We start from the raw sequence: 22,084 nt of genomic DNA, 5'->3' as shown, positions 1-22,084 counted from the left end.
GAAAATGATCAAACAGAAGCAAAAAGCAAGGAAATGTGCCACTGATCAAGATGCAAAAAAATTATGGCTAACCAATTATCAGGAAACACAACACAAAATTAAGTAACTACTGCCCTGTAAACAGATGTTCATGAACAGATGGCAATAATGCTCCTGAACTGTATATAACAGGGAACTTTCTTTCTCCATGATTTCAATATATACTTGAAAAAAGGTGAGATAGCACCACTAGCATTTTAATGTTGCTAAACACACAAAAGCAATGTGATTCTTAAATTTAAAAAAGGATAAAATGTGGTTCCACATCTGTTTCCCTGTAGCTTATGACTAGAATCACTTTCAGCCTTTTCCGTGACATTTACTTTTATATGGGTATTATTTACTTGGAATGTGCCACTGCCTGGATCGTATAGGAAACCTTGGAGTAGGGGGCTGGACTAGATGACCTTTTCTTTCCCTTCAATCCTTCTGTACTATATTTGAGGAAGAATCCAACAACAGGAGAAAGCTCTTTATTCTAGCAAGGTTTTTCCATAAAATCAATTCTGCACGCATTGAACATCTAAAGTTTGGATATCATTCATTAGATACACAGTTCAAAGAAACAAAGAATTTGAATTCTACGCTCCTTACCACTACTTGTTCAGGTGAAAACCAGCAACCACTGCTCTAAGTGTAGTCATGACAACCATAAAATACAGTATTGTCTTCCGGCAATAATTCAAACTGAACATTTGTTCATGGTTCTATTGTCAAGAGAAAGCTTTAAAAACTATGAACGTGGCTCTTAAGCTATAGCAGATTAGTCAGTACTGAAAATTTAGCTCATATAAAACTTTCAAATGCATTGGTTCTTCCAAAGTACATATGTTTGGAATATCCAAGATGCGATCATGTGGAATGCTCAATTTATCTTAAATTATATCAAATGATAGTGCAGCTGGCAAAACTTCAATTTTTGAAGAAAAGTTATAGTAAAACCACCATATTCTAGATGTATTATGTCGGTTGCAATCCTTAACTCTACATCTTTTAAAGGCATTCATTCCAAAGAAACACACTTCATATTGGGGGGGGGGACCCCTCCCAAAACATTTTTCTAACTACTGTACTGATTATTAATTTTCTTTTATAGAAGCCAATATATTAATGCCATACTTCATTCCAAGCTGGGAAAAACTCTTCTAGAGACAACCACAATGAGGGGGAGGCTCTGTATTGAAGAATAAAACCTTGCTTCTCATGCAAATATGAGCAGGTAACCCACTGTGCATAACTAAAGTTTCAAACAGTTGAATATCAATAAAATATGATTATATATCACTTTATAAAGTAAATGCTATTGCTAGTTTAATCCAGTCATAATACTGAGCTACTGCTGATTTATTAAAAGGGATTCAAAGAACACTGCATTTTCTTTAAAAAAAAAATACTACTATTGAAGGGGACTTAAAACTTTCAGCTCTTTGCTTAATTTGAAGAGGCAGCTACAGTATGTGATACCTACAGTCTTAAAGGCGTAACAGCCTGTTTTAGTAAACTCTCAGAAATAAACTCTGGTGAACAGTAAGTCAAAGGAGGATAGAATAAATTGGCTTAAGAACCATTTAATAATAGGATAACATTTACAGTATTAAATAGATATTTAACAATTTCACATGTTCATCTATACATTAAATAATTCAGTAAAGACTGTTCGCATTTGCTTAGATTCTACTATATATATTCTAATCACAGAATGAAAGAATCAGAGGTTATACTTTCATAATACATGGGGGGGGGACAGACCAGAGAATAGGTAAGAGCCATGACAGACCATGATTTCTTTAAACAGTAAAACCTTAATGGCTCCCCACAAAGAGAACAAGAACACATGTAGTCTTAACACTATTAACAAAGCTCCATAAAGAATGTGCCTGAGAGAGAGCTGAACCATAGAAACAACTTCTGTCAACAGAGACACAGCACCACTGAGCCTAGACCTATTTACTTTCAAGCGAGACTCATCAAATTTGACGGAATGTATTGAAAAAAACGTATCAAGGGCTGTACACTTTGGGATTCTTTTTTAACAGTAAAAAGTGGATTTCAGCTGTTACAAATAAACACATACCACCTCCAGCAATTTCTGGACACATCTTCAGCCTAGCACTGTGCAGGTTCTGGCAGGCACCTTACAACAAAAGAAATTCAGTCCTTGCCCTAAAGACACCTAAGCCACTTTACACAAGTAGAATAGGATCTGGGGAGGGGGTGCAGAAGGAGGGGATAGGATTAGGACCAAGAACTGGAAAGGCAGGTCAAAAGGGAGATAGGCAGCTAAGGCTACAACGCCTGGAAGTTACCAGACCAGTTTGTTTTTAAGTGCATTTAAAAATAATCTTTAAAAGATCAGCAAAAAGTGACCGATGGGCATGGAGAGACTTGGCAGCATTAATTCTGAGGTGGGAGCTTGTCATTTTTTATTCCTTTCGAGACAGCTTTAATTAAAGATAGCCTCTGCCTGGTGGTGGTGATGGATGATTTTGCAGTGGTTATGTGGTGTGTGTTTTTTTCCCCCTCTTTAATAAGCCATCTACAAAACAGAGCCCTTTAAAGCACACGTACGCACGACCGACCGACAAACAAGATGACAACCCCTGGTGTCGTACCTCCTCGCTGCGGAGAAGTCAACAACCTTTTCAGCCCGCGGGGTGAGACGGCGTCTCCAACCCGCACCTAGAAGGAAGTTAAAGGTCTCGTAGGGAGCATGGCAAAGAAGGTACCAGGAAGAGAGGAGGGCGGCAGCATCGGCGGAGGAAGGCTTGATGTCGCCTCCCCAGCAGGTCATTCTCCCACCCCCCTCGCCCGAAACCCTACCTCAGAGCACCCCCACGCTACTGCTTCTGGTCTTGCACCTCACCCCAGACACCCAAGCAGGAAGTTTTCCATGCAGGCAGCGAGCGCAGGCGCGAGGGATTCGGGAGCCAGGCGTTCAATCCACTGGAGGCGACTTACTCTTGGCGAAGCCCGGCTGCACTACCACCACAGACCCATCCACGGGGCGCGCAAGAAGTGCGCAGCCCCAGCCGCCTCGGCCACCCGCCCGGCAGCCTCCCCCCTGTCTTCGGCTCCTCCCCGCACCTTCCCTCCGAGCTCCGCTCCTCCCCGCACCTTTCGCGGCTCCCCCTTCCGCCCTTACCTTTCCCCACAGGGCGGCGCGCACCGGCGCGGGAGGGGGCGACACGCGCGCGCAACTGTGCGTGTCCTTGTCGGGCGAAAAGCGGCTTCCTCCCCCCACCTTCTTCAGGCTGGCGGAGGAGGAGGATGCACAGAAACAGCAGGGGGAGGAGGCGGCGAAGGAGGCGGCGGCTTAAGCATTGCAGCCTCTCTTCCCACCCCCCGCCGCCAAACCCCGCACAGCTGGGGCTGCTCTCAACTCCGCGGCGCGACGAGGAAGAGGCCGAGGCGGCGGCGAGGATGCGGGGCGCGGAGCGAGAGGAGCCGCCGCCACCGCGGCGGGGGCACTTGGGAAGACGGAGGCAGCTGGCGCAGAGTCGATTGCATGCTGCTCCCTTCTGGCTCCGTCCGATTCACATACTGGCCGCTTTAGCTGGGGAGGGAGACGGCCTCCGCGCCCGTGCGAGGCGCGGGCGAAACCAATCACGGGCGTGGGAGGGTGGGACGAAGAGGAGAGGGCGGGACGGGCTGCTAGCTCGCCCCCACCCGCCGCCGCCGCCGCCGCCCGTCCTCCGGCGCGCGCCCCCCTCCCGGGCGAGGTTCGACCGGGCCCACCCAGCTCAGCCTCTCCCACGGGGGAGGGCTTTCGAGCCGGCAATCTGCACCCAAGGGCGAGCAGCGCCGGGGCGCCCGGTTCGGTGGTTTGGCCGGGCATGCTCCAACCGGCTCGCGTTCCTTTTCTCTTTCTCCCCTCCCCACCCCGCTTCTCGGCCTGACGGGCGGATGAGCGGTGCCATCCTGCCGGCAAAGGTCGCGTTCTTTTCCCTATAGAGGGTGCGAAGCGACAGGGGAAGCTGATCAGCGGCACCAGCGGCAGCGCTTCTGCTGGTAAAGTTACCCTCGCGCGGCGACCGAGCAGCTCCCGCGGTTGGCGCGAGAAAAAGGACCCAGCGAAAGAGCCGCCGGGGCCACTGCCCGCGAGCTTCTCCCTAGCCCCGGCGCTCGCTCCGCACGGGCGCTGTATTGCCCGGGTCTTTATCGTCCGACCGCGCTCACGCTCTCCTCCTCTACGCAACGTTTCGGAGACAGAGTAGCCGCTGGTGGTGCGTTTCCTCCCCAGGACTTGCTCCAACATTGCCGAGTAATCAAAACCAAGGGCTGTAATATTTACCTCGGGCACGCTTATTACCACAACCATCCCTAGTACCGCCTCTACCACATACGCGGGCGGTGGAACAGGAGCTCTCTGCAACGCCGCCTCGGATCCTTGCTACTTTGGGACCGATTTAAATCAACCACTGGAATAACCCAGAATGCGACGCAACCGTGTTTCCCGAACTATGACTGGCAACCCGATCCTACGCGTCCTTGCTTAGCATTCACTCTTCCCACTGTGTTTAGTAGTGAAGTCTTCAGAAAGGGCAGCCGGAGTTACTTTCGACAGATAAATAGGTATTTCCCGATGGACCTGACCTGATTCCCAGTGAAATTAGTGGGTGATTTTCTCTTAATGAGCCATCAATAAGCTAGTTATAAACAATTTTGCCAGATATCTAGCTATGGTAATACAAAACATTCTGTATGAAATATTAAACTTGGAACATATGTCCACTGGCAACAACCCAAAACCAAAATTTAAGCTCACTTAGAATCATCAGCATTTTATACACTCCAAATCACTCAATTCTCTGGGGCATCTCCCTTTTTTCTTTTGACCTATGTCGATTTCTTGAATAAAGTAGCATTGAAAATATTTTCAGGTCGGAAGCTTGTACGTGAGGCAATTTAATAGCTGCAACAGACCTTCTCCAGAGTAAGTAATGTGTAGATTGTAGCTCTGGATATCAAATCATATGTTGGAGGCGGAGGACAGGAAGCAACCAGCACACTTGAATGCCTGGTAGAGACAGATGTGCTCTTCCATTCTGGAAGTAAGTGTCATGCTAAATAATAGCCATAATAGCAATCAGAGCTGTGATGAGCCTGGGAAGGAAAGTATGGAAATCAGTGGCTTGTAGAAGGATTGAAAGTGAAAGTGGGGCCTGAATAAAGGACCGATAATGGGAAGGAAACAAGAAACTGGCTTTGGAAAGGTGTTTTCCCTTCCATCGATGCTTGCTTGCACACAAATGTTTTATTTAGATTATTACTGAGATTATTTTAGCTCAACATCAGGCAGCCTGAAATGGGAAGACTTGATCAGTTTTGGGGTAGATTACCTGTCTTGAAACTGAACTTCTAATACTGCAGTGTGATGGGTGAGATTAAAAATACAGATCTATCTGAATGTGAATTATTTAATAATCAAGCATGCTTCATTTGTCTCAGTCCTTGGCCATTTTATTTTGAGATGTGAACAAGCACTTAAAAGAACTTTGCCCTAGTATAAGGCTATTTGCCTGTGACATATACTTGACCTGGAATCTGATGGGAAACCCCAGCAGGTTGTTGACTTGATCTATAACATGGCAATCTTTGAGTAGTATTCAAATGTTCAAGCTGATAGAAGATGTGAATTAAAAACTCTTCGGAGACATCAAAGGCTGGGTGGTCTTCGAAAACTAATTTGGTGTATTATCAGATTATCACACATGGTCTTTAAGATACAGCCTAAGGGTTCAAAACAATTACCTGGTAAAAAATTAAAAGTGACATATTACATGGACATGGAAGGAAAACCACTTTCCCTTTCTTTACTTTTGAAGTGAAAGAGTCATCTTAGAGAATGCAACAATGGTGACATACAGTATGAGTTTTCCCTCCCTTCTTTGGGGTATGGGACAGCCATCTTAAAATCTAGGTTGTCTTCTTTGGGCGTAAATATTATATATTTTTAAATATTTTTAAACATTTTGCCTCTGTTGGAATAATGTTTCTATTCTGTGCAAGTGGACAGTATTCCCTTCTGATTTGATTTTTCCAACACATACTTTACAGTGCTCTCAATTCTGAAGTGCTCTGATGACACAAAATTAGTAGAGGGTTAATGGTCTATGACACCCAAGACTGAGTCCTGTGGATGAGAATAATACAGTACATTTGAAGCTAGAATGGCTTTAAATAATTTTATAATGCATTCTATTGGAAAGAATCATAGCTTAGTAGAACATACTTTGGCACGTATGTTGTTTCAGTGTCAGCCCCAGGCAACTCCTATTAAAAAACATATGAATGAATCAGGTTGCTAGTTGCAGAGACAGAAAATTCATCCCCTGAGACCCATGGAAGCTTTAGCCTATCACAGTGACCTCTGGGATAGAGGGATTAATTCAGCATTATGCAAGTGGATCTTTTTTTGTGCAGCAGAACTTTCCTTCTTTATTCTTGCAGCCCCTTGGCATGCCCTCTCACATTTCTCTGCTTAGAGGTTAATCATTTTCTGGACTAAGAACATCACTGGATACAGCCTGCGAAAGGATTGTGTCTTCTTTCTTTCTTTCCCCCTCCCCCGATTAGAGTCTCCATGTGCCTGACAATATTTCTTTGGCTGAAGGGCAGCCAAAGACACTCTTTAATTTCAACAACCTTCTATTTTAAGAATTTAAAGAGAAAAATAAGAAAGGAAGTCACAGATGCTAAAGGTGTTGATCAACAGGTTGCATCTTACTGATAGAATTAGCAGCATACAGGTTGCATAATCAGTCGTCTCCCACTATGATTAAAGGTAACTCATTTGTATTTAAAATTTATTTTATATTCACACCTACACAAACACATTAGCATAACCATATATCAAATGTACCATCTTCATAAGATGTAAGATGCTGCTATAATTCTAATCAACATGGTGAGAACATCCAATTCATACTAGGAAACCTGATTCTGTGGAATAAACAAAATTTGTGTAGCGCTATTTGTATATCAAGTTGTTGGATAACAAAGTTGCAGGCAGGGATTGTTCAGTATTATTTGAAAAAGCGTTTATTGTGATAATGAAAAAGAAAGGTCAATTTAATATTTTGCTTTTTACTATGTAAACTAGATTGAGATGTTCTTGAAAAGTGGTTAGAAAGTTGAATTGCCTTCAGAATAATATTAGGGTTACTGTTCTTGCTGCTAAAAAAGGTTAAGAATTTTTAGTGTTAGCAACTTGTCAAAACTTCTAAGATTTTTCAACTGCCTTTCATTCATATGGATGCCAAGGTAACATACAAAGGCATACATAGCATTTGTGCCAATATAATGCAATAAAATACCCATAATGATTGAAACAAGTGACAAATAACAAATGAAAAGCACAAAACAAGCAGAGGCAACAATACCATTTAAAATTACTTTGCCAAGTAAACACAGCGCCAACAAGTTGTAAGGTACTAGAAGGGATGTATTGCATTATAAATGTACATCTTTATTTAAATATAAATGCTGGAAACTAGGTGGCCAGCTAGTAGTCATGTCACTAGGAATCTTTGAAATAATATTCCATCCCATTCTACAAACAATATGAACTTTTGATTGTATGAGAACACCTGGAGAATACAACAGACTTTTCTTTAATATTAGGATATAAAATGGCTAGGAATTATTTGTAGAAATATGATTTCATGTCAAATTCTGGGAGAGGAGATAGAATCTGTCATTCCAAGGAGAACGGTTCTTATTGAGACAAAGGAAGCAAAAGTTTCCAGCAAAGTTTTTCTATCATACTTCAAAATCAGTATAATTAGTTGTTTTTTTAATATGCACAATTATTTCTTGTACTTATAATGAGGAATTTGGGAAAGATTCACATGTGGGATTCTTCAGTATTTAATGATGGAGCTATCAGGTAACAGCTGGTACATTTGGATAATCCGGGACAGATCGAACATTTTGGATGAAGCTTTTGTAATTTGACTTCAATCATCCTGCTTTTCCATTGTAACAATTTTCAGGTGTGAGGCATTCAGCGTTATGTAATCTAACGATACATATATGGATAAAACTAGTCATGCATCCCAGGGAATGTTGTGTTATAAAATATATAAATTGTAAAAAATTGTAAATCAAGTCAATTTTCAGTAAAGTCAGTAAAATTAGATCAAATGAAGAAGTCAAAATCCAGTTCCAACGGCTGTTGCAAATTTCAGTTTAAATAAATATACCCAGTATTTTTAAGAGAAGGGGAAAAATTTTCAAGAATGATTAAACATATAATCTTATAATCATTCTTGAAAAAGATTTCAAGAATGATTAAACATGAAAATTTTAAAAATTAAAAATTATCTCCTAAACATCTCAAAAGGTCTGAAGTTTAACCTCTTATTGTTTATTATTTCAATGATATAACTACACCATCTTTGTGTGTGTGTATCTGTGTGTGCTTGTATGTATTATATCTTTGTTCAGCCTCACTCTGAACTTCTCAGCAGGGCATTCTAACTTCACAACCACTGCCAGGAAAATTCCAGGACAATTCTAGATCATACATACACTTCCGACAAGATCCCTGCTCCATCATAAACCTTTGGTGATATCCACCTGGCCATTCTCTTTCAGTGTAACACCTTAGCAAGTCATTTGGAGGATGAAATGGAGGAAAGACATGATCTGTTCTGCCCTTGATCAGAACAATAAAAGAAAAAGAAATAAACTGCAGACAACCTTGTTCATCAAAAATAATAAAACAAGTATACCTCAGTCAGTTAAAGATTATTGCTATTGTCTCTGGTGTGCAAAATCTGGGTGGTCACTAGAAAACACCAACTCTTGGCTGTTACTTATCTGTCACCTGGATTTTGCATCTCACATCTGGTAGAGCCCTATTATAGACCAGTGCAGCTTTAGACTTCACTTTCATAAAACACCAGATGATCCCGGTCAGCACTCCTTCCTTTTTCTGTATGTTTTATTCAAGCCTTCAAAACAGCTGCTATCTTTGTAGCCAGATGTGATATTGGCAGCTCTATGAAGGTTTTAGTAGAGTGATAAGCAATACTATTTTAGAAAGACTCTCTCAAATAGTTGCCCATATGCCATGTGATAAAAACCCTTGGCTTAGGTTTCAGTGTGCTAGCAGAAGAGAATCTGAATATAGAGAAAAGAACCCAAACTTTATCAGAATGAAGAAGGTGGAACTATCCCAAAGAATAGAAAACAAGCAGATCAAGACTACAAAGAGCTACCTCACATGATCCATCTTATACTAGTAATTACAGAACTGTTGCCATAATCAGTGTAATGGCTGCATAAATGAGAAGAGCTTAAGTCCTACTAATAATTGCTAGCCATCATGGGCAGAAAAACCCAATTGAGACCCAGTTCTGGTCAGCAATAGCAATAAAGGGCACAGTACTTGAAAGCTGAAGCAAAAGTGAGAAAAAGCAGCACAGAATCAAAGGATTGGAAGATTGGAGCTCATGTAGACCAACACCTGCCTGGTACAAACGACACAAAATAGAAAAGAACTAAAAACCAAATTAAAGGTGACCAACTGGTCTTTCTGCAAAAATAATTTCCTGTTAATTCAATGTGAGATTAAGATACGAAGTTTACACATACCGTGTAGATTCCTCTGCTCTCCCTCTAAAGTTCTGTTCCTGAAAATCAGGTCAGCAGGGCTTTTTTTTTTAATTAAAATTTGAATGCCAGCCTTCAGAATGGAGTTTTGCCAGGGCAGCTGATTACACAGTTAAAGACTGACCCACAGTCTTGTACTGTCCCCTGCCACCTTCTGTAGAATCAGGGTTCCAATTCACAGGAGCAGTGTGTAAAAGCTCCTGCAGTACAGAAGTCCATCCGCACTGCGCAGACATGGAGAACAGGTGCAGAGATATGCCGATCTCTCTCTTGGTTTGTGTGAAATCTTTGTGTATCATCTATGAAGTGGGTTTATGAGGTGGAGCTGGGGAGGGGAAGGCTCTCTGCCCAGAAGAAAACTTGCTTCCTACAGATGCACTCATTAAAAAGAGATCTAGTTATAACCAAGAACCCCAGAGGTACCCAGTGCACATCCTTTTGCTTTTTCTCAGAAGTAGGGGTGAATTCAAGGCTATTCCAATGGTGCTGGCCTACAGCTACAAGATCTACAGATCAAGTCAGGAAGGCCAGAAAAGCTGGCAGCTGTAATATTGCAGAATCAGGCTACAGTTCTCCATCCCTCTAGTTGGGATTCCAACAAATAAATCACCTACTTGTTTTCTGTCTTTTCTGCAGGCAGTATCATAATTACACAATGCCATGCATTAGTAAGGAATATGAGCCAGAATGAAAGCCAGTGACATGTTGTCAGCCTCCCAGGTAGACCAGACAGGAAACCCAACCAGATGAGCTAATTCTACTTTATTGTAAGGCTACATTAACGAAATCTTGCAAGCCTGAAAGTACAAATCTCCCACTGTCTCTTTTACAGCCTGATCAGTTAGCGCGGATCTTTTCTAAGTTTCTTTCTGTTCCTGTTATGCAGCTGTGGGTTCCTCCCGCTTTTATCTGATCGTTCCCTAGGCAGCATCTCTTTCCTTTGCCTCTCAAGGTCATTCCCACATACCATTACACATGTGGAGTTGAAGCAAATCCTTTCTGTAGATAATTTCAGGTTAATTGATCACCCTTGTCCTAACTTGCAAGATTCTGTTAAAGTAACCTTACAATAAAGTTAGAGCTAGTATTTCTGGGTGTGCTTCTTGTCTGGTCTACCTTGCAAGGCTGACATCAATCTTGCAAGTCAGAAAGTACATCTTTCCCCCCTTGCCTTTGTAGTCCAAGAAACTAGGGAAGGTCCCTTCTGACATGCTTGCCATACCCAAATTCCTTCTGCAGACTCAGCGTCCATTTGCCTGACTGTTGTCTAGTTTGTGGCTCTTCCACCTGTCTCCCAAGTCTCCATCTATAGAGGGAGGGAGGGAGGGAGGGACATTCATTCCTCTATAGATGGAGGTTGGAGGCTTTGGGGGTTCCCCTGAGCAGGCTGATGTCATTTCTCTTGTTTCTTATAGTTCAAGTACATGGGTGTATCATGTTTACATTGTACATAGAAACCTACATGCATGAAATAATCAGAATCTGCTCATAAATCTGAACAGATCACTCTAACCATTTCAAAGGAAACCTATTAACCTTGACAGTAGAAATTTGACAGTTCCAGGACACTGTCAAAATGACAAAGATTCTTTTTTACTACTGCAAATAAATTAGTTTCTCTTCTGACAAGGATAATTTTGATCTTAGGTTTAGCTACACAAACCCCTGGTGCAGTGAAGGGGAGAGCAGATCTCTTCATGATCATTTTGAAGCCTTGATTTATACAATCACGTTGAACTAGGAACAAGCAAACTATGAAGACGGCAACAAAATGTTCAGACAGCAGCCGTTCAGTCTGTATTCCATTAGTTCTTAATGGAAGAAAGACCTTACCTAATGACTGAATGTAGTTTCTTCGCTCTTTCTTGTAAGAGGAAAAAAATTACAGTTTTCCAGTTTCTAGCCCTAAAACTTTCACTGAATTTGGTTCTGGGTTTCATGATCAACTCAAGTCAGGTTGAGGAACTGAAACTGGCCTCGTGAGAACCATACAGGCAGGGAGAAAATGACAACAGACAGGGAAAACGATATTTTCTTGAAGTTTGTCAGAAACTTAAAATGATATAAACACACACTATGTTAAAGAAGTTGGAAGTTCAGTGAAGAAGTCCCTTTCCAAATTCACTCCTTCCCAGACCTTCAAACATACGTATTGATTTTGTGTTTGTAGCCTTGCAACCCAATCCCAGAGCAATGACTTAACATAATAGATAGTGGCCTGGTCTCTACATTGGTCTAAGCCATAGTTTATTGAATGTACCATGCACCATGTTAAAGCAAAACAAACCACAATAGGCCTGGAGCAACATATGAACTTGTCCTGCTCCCACAGAGAAGTCATTGTGCTTGACAGGCAGATAGAACTTTTTGAGTAACCAGTCAGGAAGTGAAACAAAATGAGATCCATCAACACTCCAAGAATTGTTGGATTCCAGAAGGAGCTTGGGGTTTTTCTTGAGGAGCTATCATTGTGGCCAAGGCCTTAGTTACAGCCTGGAATAGGCATGTGACTGAGGCCCTGAACTGGATTGCTCCTATGTGGCTTCTCTCTGTGCGGCAATCCCAGGGTGCTCCTTCATTTTCCAAAGAACTCCAGGAGATGAAATGCCAGAAGCACCATTGGAGAAAGACAAAGAGTGAATCCAACCGAACACAAATGAGAGCCCATATTTGGGCCTACATCATAGTGATAAGGGTGGTGAAATGTCACTATTTCTCCACTCTTATTGTGTCTGCCAATAGCCACCCGGCAGCCCTGTTTAGGGTGACCCACCCCCTATTGTGAGGGCTTAGGCCACAGAATCATTTCCAGGGCTGTGGTGAGGAATATTCATGCTATCTGGGAGACAAAGTAACTCAGATTTGCTTGGAGTTGGACTCTGACTGAGCAAGTCCAAGTGAGTTGCCCAGGGCACAGGAGTAAGTAAGTAAGTAACTTTATTGATTAGTCAAATTACCATATCACCCAGGGCACAGTCTTGTGATGTTACCTGGCTGAGTCTGATTCTGTTATGCCAGAAGAGGTGGACAAGGTCCTTCTGTCTATTAGTTTGGCCACCTGTTTGTTAGACCCTGGCCCCTCCTGGGTTATTAAGGCAGCCTGGGAGGTGACCACAAGTGACCACAAGTGGTTTCAACCTCTTTGAGAGAGGGGGTGGCTCCACCAGATTTGAAGGTGGCGGTGGCGCACCCCTTCCTCAAGAGGTCATTGCTGGACCCTTCCCTGTTGGATAACTATCAGCCAGTTTCCAGTCTTTCTTTCTTGGGGAAGGTTATGGAAAAGTGGTTGGACAACAGTTACAGAGGATCTTGAAGGAAACAGATTATCTGGACCCCTTTCAGTCTGCTTTCAGGCCAGGGTACAGTACGGAGACAGCGCAGGTCATGCTTGTTGATGATCTTTGGTGGACCTGGAATGAGGGTGGTGCATCTATCCTAGTGCTCCTTAGTCTCTCAGTGGCTTTCAATATTGTCAACCACAGAAGTCTTCTGGACTGGCTACAGGGATTAGGAGTGGGAGACATTGTGCTCCAGTGGTTCATGTCCTTCCTCAGTGGTCAGTTCCAGTTGGTGTTGACGGGGGAGAGATCATGTCCATGGCCTCTTGTGTGGTGTGCCTCAGGGCTCGATGCTCTCCCCTCTCCTGTTCAACATCTACATGAAGCCACTGGGTAAGGTCATCTGCAGGTTCAGGGTTCAGTATCATCAGTGTGCTGATGATACCTAGCTCTACATCTTGACCCTGAATTGCACAAGTGAAGCTGTCACCTCAAGGAATTGCCCCAGTGTCTGGAGGCTGTTCATATCTGGATGGGGTAGAACAGACTTTGGTGCAATCCTAACAAGACTATGTAGCTGTGGATGTTTGGACCTCCAGCGTTGGGGATGTTACCATTGCTGGTCTCAGATGGGGCTGCGGTTCCCCATTCAAAACTGGTGTACAACCTGGGGTCCTTCTGGACTTGCAGCTATTGCTTGAAAAGCAGGTGACAGCTGTAGCCAGGAGGGCCTTTGCACAGGTTCATCTTGCGTGTCAGTTGCACCCTTTCTTTGATTGGGAGGTCCTTCAGACAGTTACTCATGCCCTGGTCACCTCACAATTGGATTATTACAATGAGCTCTACGTGGGGCTGCCCTTGAAGACCACCAAGAAGCTACAGCTGATTCAGAATGCAGTGGTGTGAGCAGTAACGAGCACCTTTTGATATGCCCATGTGTCACCACTGCTACATGAGCTGCACTGGCTGCCAGTCAGCTTCCGAGTGCAAGTCAAGGTGCTAGTTATACCTATAAAGCCCTGTCTGGCATAAGGCCTGGATGTCTGAGGGGCCGCTTGTCTCCAATTGTTTGTTGTTGCCTAGTACATTCCGGCAGAGTTGGTGTACTCCAGCTCCCCTCTATTAAACATTGTCATCTTGTGGGACTGAGGAATTGTGCCTTCTCTGTCATGACCCCCACCATCTGGAAGAGCATCCCCTCAAAGACAAGGACTGTGCCCTCTCAGGGTTCCAGAAAGCTCTGAAAACCTGGCTTTGGTCCCAGGCCTGGGGTTGATGTATTATTGTTTGCCTAGGGCCTCTTTTTTGTTTGATTTTTGTTGTCTATAAGATTATTTTAGTCTGGACTATCCATTTGGTTTGATGTTTTATCTGTTCTTATGGATTTCCAGTTTTGCATGCCACCCAGAGTCCATTGGAGTTGGGCAGCTAATAAATTCAAATAAAATAAAATAAATAATAAAATCAACTGAAATAGCAAAAGAGTTCCAAATAGTAGAGGGTTCAAGAGGCAGGTCAGTCCAAGAGAACAAAGCAAGGGTTCTGATGTATGTCAGTTTCCTTATTTCCAGCTCTGGGGGATTGCCAACTGTTCACTTTCATGTTTTGCCATAAATCAGCTACACTTCATGGCTCAGTTCTGACTATTCAGAAGTCATCAGTGCTCCTGAGTAGATTGCAACTTCCAAAGAGCCTTTTAGTGCAATCTTGTGTTTCGTGACTTTCATCCCACTGGCTCTCAATTTGCTGTTACCAATGTTCTAGCAGATTGGAGGTGCTCAGAGAAGTCCTGGCCAGAATCTGGGCTATTTGTTCCCTGCTTTTCATCTGGCTGGCTGCTTGCTCCATCACTCTCCACAGTTTCCCCCAGCTCCTCTTCATTATTTGAGGGTCAATCCCCCATTAGGGTCATGACACAACCAATAAATGAAAATGTTGAAATTTGACTAACAACAAGGTTTTGGGTTTTTTTTCTGCAAAAGATATAGGACCAGATAATGCAAGTCCCCATTATATGCAACAGGCTTCCCATTGGTCAGAGTATAATTCCATCTCTTGGGGTGGAGAGCTGCCACATCAGAATCTCTGATAAATCTAAAGTCCTGTTGGTGCAAGAGAACGGAGATATGTGATCTCCAAAACTACCTTAGATCAGCAGCCAGTTTTGAGGCAAAGCTGGAGGCCAGGAGGGAGCACTTTCTATGTTTTGCAAAGGTGGAGCTCAGATGAGAGAAAGAAAACAAACCCCTCTGTAAAATAGTTGCCTTGTGAAGGAAGATGCTCCAAGATCAAATTGCCAACCAGAAAGTGGATCATTTTTCTTCTCTGGGAGGGAGAGATCCTCCCTAATACCAGAGAATTATAACTGCCTTCACCACCTCATGCCTTCCAGATGTCCTAAGCTACTTCCATAGTTTATTTAAATTGCAGATGTAGATTATGAGATTTATGGTGAAGCACTTGGCTAACTACCATATTGGGGAGGCTGTATGACAGCTGAAGTGTTCTTAGCACAGCACAACAGTTAAATGAATATATTGATTAAAATTTCTCTTGGGTCTCTCTCAGGAAAAGTCTGTAAAAAGAAAGCAGGGCCATTAATAGTTACCTTCTTCTGTTTTATATGCCAGATAAAAGTTAACAGACTGGAAACAGTCTTAGGTACATTGAAGGTTAGTCTTCTCTACTTCCTTAGAAACTGAGTTTGCTTGTTTTAAATGCACAGTTTCCTAATAGGACAGATTTATAATCTGGGAATGTCAAGTCAACCCTTGGATAGTCAGGTAGTTTAGTGCCCATAATTTACTTTACATGTTATTAGTTTTCCAACGTTCAGAGCCCTGTGCAGGTACTGTAATCCTGCCCAATACGTCAGCATTATTATCTCTCAGATTTAGGGCTGTGGGTGGCAGGAAAGACCTTCCAACTTTTCCCATGCCAGATATCTTCCATTGTGTGGATATCAGTTCCCAGCATTCTCAGCAATAGCTATGCTAGCCAGGGAATTCTGGGAATTGAAGTCCGTACATCTAGAGAATGACTATGGGGGTGGGGGTGGGGAGCTTGAGGCATGAGCTAGTGATTTCCCAATTCAATCCTGAGCTTTTATATCCCTTATCTTCTGCTCAGTGCTGGCTTTATCACTAGCATCTAATTTACTGGTTGCTGGAGAATAAGGATCTGGTTACTGTCACAAGTCCTTTAGTAATGTCTTGGCTTGATTGTTACAGAGTGCTTAACACGAGCTGTCCTTGGGCTACAGATACTTCAAAAGAAAAATATATTTACTATCCCTGTTCACAGAGCACAAAATAAAAAATTCAGGAATACATCCATTTTAAACAATAAATTGAGATTCAGAACTACTTGGCCTCAATATTTGTGACCTACCAGCAGCAGCAGCGGAAACCCCCCACCACCACCACAAAGCCTCACACTGTTGAAACATAAAAATCAACAGAATTTCCTGGATGTAGACAAGGGAAATAAGCAATTTTCTTAAGAAAACTAAAACATGGAAGATTGTAGGACAGTTATTCGATCATACATCTTGCACACACAGAGAATCTGCACTAACAAGATGAGGCTTTAAATCTACCTTCCATGACTGTCAATGATTTTTAAAAAGCATTAGGGGTATTTAATTTATTGTAATTTCTTGCGGGGTTCTGTGTGTGAGGGTTTTTAACTTTAATCTGGACTTGCTATAAGCTCTAGGGATTGCAAAAACCAGATTGTTGGAGATTGTGGTACAGTTTCTTCCAATTTTGAGGCATGGGAACAATGAATACTGTATTGCAAGTCCTACTGATTTGGTTAGCCACGATGCATTTAGCATCATGATTCCCTTGGCCCCCATTTGAAGTTGCATTGCGAAGGCAAACTCATCCTGTGAATCTTATGTTGATACTATGCCTTGTGTCATGTTTTCATTTTAAATATAATGGGACCAAAACCTGCGTAAGTATCCCACTTTTAAAATTCCTACTCAGAATTAATGCTGTCCCTCCCCGCAAGTTTCAATATTTTTGAAGATCTTATTTATTTTTTATTTATTTGGTGGGAAAGAAAAGTCTGTTGTGTCTTCCCAGTGATCTGCAGCTACTCTGGCTTCCCACATGTCAATTAAATCTTCAGGGAATTCCTCTCACTGGGCTTTTTCATGTCAGAAATCATGAGGTGCCAGAGTACTGGAGAGATTTGTAACCAATAGAGCAATGATACAATTCACAATCTCACAGTAACAGAGTTCAAAAACTCCACTAGTAGAGGTTCTACAGAAATTCAGAAGTGTTGTAGAGAACAAGAAAGAAAACCAGAAGATTCTTTCACAAGAAGAGAAAACTTTTAGGAAATCCAATGACATACTTTTGGTATAGAATCAATTAAAAAATTCTTATATTGCTACACCAGTTATTGTATCTCCTGGCTGAATTTAACTTTTAACTTCTTTGTAGATGCTTGTTGCTGTAGGCTAACAATATCTGAAGAGAGCATTGATCCATTTTATAAATAAAAAATAAATGGAATCACAAAGGAATGGACCTACCTTGGACCCCACTGCTCTGGCCAACTAGGAATGGATGAAGGGCGCAAAAGAGAAACCAGGGAACGTATATTTATGCAGGTTGTTGGCTCCACGCTGCAGCGTAGTTTCTTCACTTATTTTTAAACAGTTAGGATGACTACAGTAGCACAATGATTTGGATTCTTTTATACCTCTGTAATTTATTCTGGAAGAAGTTAGGCTTGAAGCAGTATGAAGAGAAAATGTCAGTAGCAGAAAATAGTTTTACGTAAAAGCTAAGCAGTACCAGCTTAGTATTTGCATGGGAGGATTCCAGGGAATCTGATGATTGTAGGTTGAAAAAGGAAAGATGAAAACAACAACAATCACTGCTGAAGACGGCAGTGGCAAACCATTAACTGATTTTCATGATCCAACCAATTTTAGTTTTGATTTTTTTGTACTGATTTTACTGTTGGGTTTTGTATTTTAGTTTTAGAGCTGTGTGCTGCCTTGAGTGTTTACATGAGCAGAAAAATGAGGCACAGAATTTGGGAACAAATAAATAAACCAATCAGTTCCATACTGTGGCCAAAAAAGCTACATGGGTGTGTCCAGGTGGTCAGCAGCTTAACTCAAAGGAGTCTTGACTTGTTCAGAAAGTTTATCCTCTCAGTGCAGCTGTCATGGTTCAAAGTGGGACAGAACACGGTCTGTTTCAGCAGGGCAGTTATTTAAATACAAGCAGAATTGAGCTATTGAGAGGTGGTGGATGTTTATCTAATGTATATAGAACTTGAAAGAAACATAGAATTCCTGTGTGTGCCATAATACTCTATACATTAAATTCAGTTATACTTCTAGAGAATATTTCAGGCCTTCATGCTGCTTGGTAGTTTTGGAGGCTCAATGGTATTTTTATGTCTAGACCAGAGTTTTTCAGTCAGGGTTCCATGGCATCTTAGGGTTCCATGTGAGGTCACTGGGGTTCCCTGGGAGATCATGATTTATTTTAAAAAATATTTCAAATTTGGGCAACTTCGCATTAAAGAGGTAAGCTTCATTCTTTATTTTTAGTTGAAGAACACTGTTAGTGCATACATACAGGCCTACACATGAAACAAATATAATAGTTTTGTAACATCTGGCCTGTATTTGAGCATGAATGTGCAGGGGTTCCCCGAGGCCTGAAAAATATTTCAAGGGTTCCTCCAGGGTCAAAAAGTTGAGACAGGCTGGTCTAGAACAATTTCCTCTAGAAAATGGTTTTCTGCCAATTGATCTACTTCAGCGATGTCATGCTATTTTTTCACTTCACTAATAATAGGTCATTTTATACAGGATTTTTAAAAAAATACACCACCACCAAACCCTCTGTGTGTGTGTGTGTTTTTTCCCCCCCAGAAATTGTTTATTTGTAAACACCCATTTTGATATCATACACCAAGCTCAGGCTAATCTTCAGAAGATACCAGGCAACTTCTGGTTGGAATGGAGTGTGCTTATCATTCCCAAAGCTATCTCCTTTGTTGTGAGGAATAAAGAATAATGTCTTATTACTATGTGTTAAGTATATACAATCAGGAAAAGCAATTTCATATTGGGCCAGCAGCTGGGCTCAAAAGTATTGAGACCTCAAGTTCCCCCACCAGGCAAACATGAGCTAAGCCATGGAGTTTATGGGCTCTCTGCATGCCCACCAATCCCTCTTCTGAGCATATATTTGCACACACTGGAAAAGTAAAGAAATAGGACAACTTGCCTTGTGTTTTCCCTCCACACTGTGGTAGAGATCCAGGCTGAGAAGGAAAGGCTAAGCAAAACAGAAGTGACTTTGGGGTTTTCTGAAAGGTGGTTCCAAAGACTTCCAGAAGCTTGCTGCCAATATTAATTCTATACTTTGATTTTAAAAACGAACACACAAACACACACACACCAGGATTCTAAATGCTATTTTTATGTCTAGACCAGGAACTATTGTTCCATATAATTGAAATGTCTTGCAGCTTCTGCTTCATTTTACTGAGGAATTTCAGTAGAAGATCAAAAAGAGATGGTAAATTTAACAGATGTATCATCCTGGGGGTTGAGGATTTGATATTTCCATTTAAAGAAAATGTTAAGTTGTGTTGCAAGTATAATCCTTGATCTTCAGGCAATATGGATCATGAACTGTAGGCTTCACATCTTGGACTGAGGGATCTTTTAGGGAGCATGGAAGTCAAGAGGTCCTTGTGAGCAGCCTGTGGAATCATAGTTGACTCCAAAGAAGTAATACAGATATAATCAACCAGGGAAGTTCTCGCAGAAAAAAACTGAACACAGAGGAAGGGATTTTTTTAAAAAGAACTGACAATTTGATAGAGAACAGGTGGTTCATATGCATACACACACATATCTTTAAAAATGACTAGTGTCTGCCAGAGAGGGTAAGTTATGACCATATTGTATGCAAGGAACAGATTGCTGGGATTGGTGAGGGCAGGAAAGAGAGCAAAACCTCTGATACCATCTGGTGCTCTGAAAATCTTATATGCCTCTCGATAAATTGAAATGTTGTAGAGGACATGTATGGGAGGTCTCCTGAAGAGAAGTCAGACTTTTTGAGGGGTGCAGTTGGGCTGTTCGATTTTTTAAAGAAAAAAGCTCTGTGCGCATTGTGGGGATATTACATGCTCTGATTTATTTTGAAGTGGGATAAAAGTTTAAGAATATCTGTCTGGATTGCTTTTAGGGTTTGGCTGGTTTTATTTATCTTTAATGATTTCGATTAAGATTATCAAGGTATTCTAAAAATAATAAATGTCTGGTTTTGGGTTTAATATGATTAGGATTATTAAAATTGTATTACAGTGGCAGACAATTTATGTTTTTTAGTTTGATCTGTATTATAGTAGACAGGAATGTATAGAATAGTAGTAGGAAGGAAATAATTAAATAAATGTTATCCTTGGGGTTGGTTGATTAGGAGGTTGTATATATATTTTTTCTTTTAACATAAGGGGAAGGAGCAACTGTATTTAGTGATTTTTATAATGTGCCAATGGAATGATTTATAGAAATAATGTGATTTTGGTTTAATATAGAGTGAGGGATTGATTATGGAAAATTGTCGTATATCCTTGCTGTTAAAAGTCGGAAGTCACCTCTTTTTGTAATTTTGAAAAAATTTCTCTTGTGTTTCTACACTTTTGTTTTTTTCTTTTTTTTTTCTTTGTAGTTTTTTTGTTTTTCTGTAGCTTTTATCTTTGCTTGAAACTTAATAAAGTTCTTATATGTAAAAAAAAAGAAACATCGTAGAGTACAAAAGCCAAAATGCTCTTTTGGTGAATCTGACATGAAGCAACTCACATTTAGCATGTGCATGGTACTTCTGAGCTTCTTAACATATTAGCAGATATTAGTCTGTAATCCATAAAACCACCACATAAAGTAGATCCGCGTTATTTCCCCCATATTGCATATTTTATTTATTTATGTATTTATTTTCCATCCTGCCTTTATTATTTTTATAAATAACTCAAGGTGGCAAACATACCTAATACTCCTTCCTCCTCCTGTTTTCCCCACAACAACCCTGTGAGGTGGGTTGGGCTGAAAGGGAGGGACTGGCCTGAGGTTACCCAGCCGGCTTTTATGCCTCAGGTGGGACTAGAACTCTCAGTATCCTGGTTCCTAGCCCGTTCCATTAACCACTAGACCAAACTGGCCTATTGGCTGAGGCTGAGAACTAGAAACTAGTTTCAGGTCCCCTAGTGAGCGGATGATAGAACCAGAGGCAACATTTGGGGAGAAGACAAATCTGGGCTCTAGTCTGGCTCTTAGCCACTATACTATATAGCCAGTGGTATAACAACTGCTCTCTGTATGTGATTTTTTCCCCCCTATCCTTTCATAAAGTAGAAATGCTGAAGTGGGCTTACATGTCAGTCACCTTTCTGATTTGATTTTGTGGCCCCTGACACAGACAACATTATTCTTCCTATCAAAGGCAAGAAAAGATAGAGCTTTGTTTTATAACCTGAACTGTAGGGCTGCATTTTTTTCTCTTCTTTCTTTGTGAAGGGGAGCAGTCCTGCCCTCATTCATGGGTGCATTAGCAACGTTCCCTGTCTGAAAAGCTTATTGTGTGATTTACTAGACCTCTGATCGTAAATCCCTCAAATTCAGGATTTTGTTTCAAATTACATCCTGGGGGGATGGGAGGGGGCTGCTCCAACTATTTTGTCTTCTTTCTGTAAAAAAGAAAACCCACTTTCATATGCATATATTACCATTTCAATTTGACAATAGCGTTTTTTCTGCAGTATACTGTAGCTTGACGGCAGCCACACAGTACTTCCGGCTCAAAGGGACAGAGTAAAGACAGGCAATAAAAAAGAAGAAAAAAATCCCTAATATGACAATTGCCCTATGTAGAATTCTCATCCGTATTTGTACCTCTTTCTCTCTACCATACAGATCATGGTACATATTTGACCCTAAATGCTTTAGAGGTGGACACTAGCCGAGGTATGATGGGGGCTCAGAGCTCATAATGCAAGTTGATTGCCCTGCTGCATTTTTGGATTTATTCAGCACAGACTTCCCCAACTTGGCATGTGTTCAGAAGTTACAACCCCAGCCAGCATGACCATGTTAA

The 22,084-nt window shown here is 41.6% G+C and overlaps 1 protein-coding gene across 1 annotated transcript in view; it reads right to left on the bottom strand.

Annotated features, from left to right (window-relative positions):
* Positions 1-3,571, bottom strand: part of KLHL29 (kelch like family member 29) — a 422,456-nt gene extending 418,885 nt beyond the window's left edge. Inside the window, exon 1 of the mRNA XM_063315144.1 lies at positions 3,182-3,571. The gene's annotated coding sequence lies outside the window, so the exon portion shown is untranslated. The remainder of the gene's footprint in view (positions 1-3,181) is intronic.
* Positions 3,572-22,084: the final 18,513 nt, after the last annotated feature.

The sequence above is a fragment of the Candoia aspera genome, chromosome 1, assembly GCF_035149785.1.
Source record: "Candoia aspera isolate rCanAsp1 chromosome 1, rCanAsp1.hap2, whole genome shotgun sequence".
NCBI classification, from domain to species: Eukaryota; Metazoa; Chordata; class Lepidosauria; order Squamata; family Boidae; genus Candoia; species Candoia aspera.
This window is presented reverse-complemented; position numbering and strand designations above follow the sequence as displayed.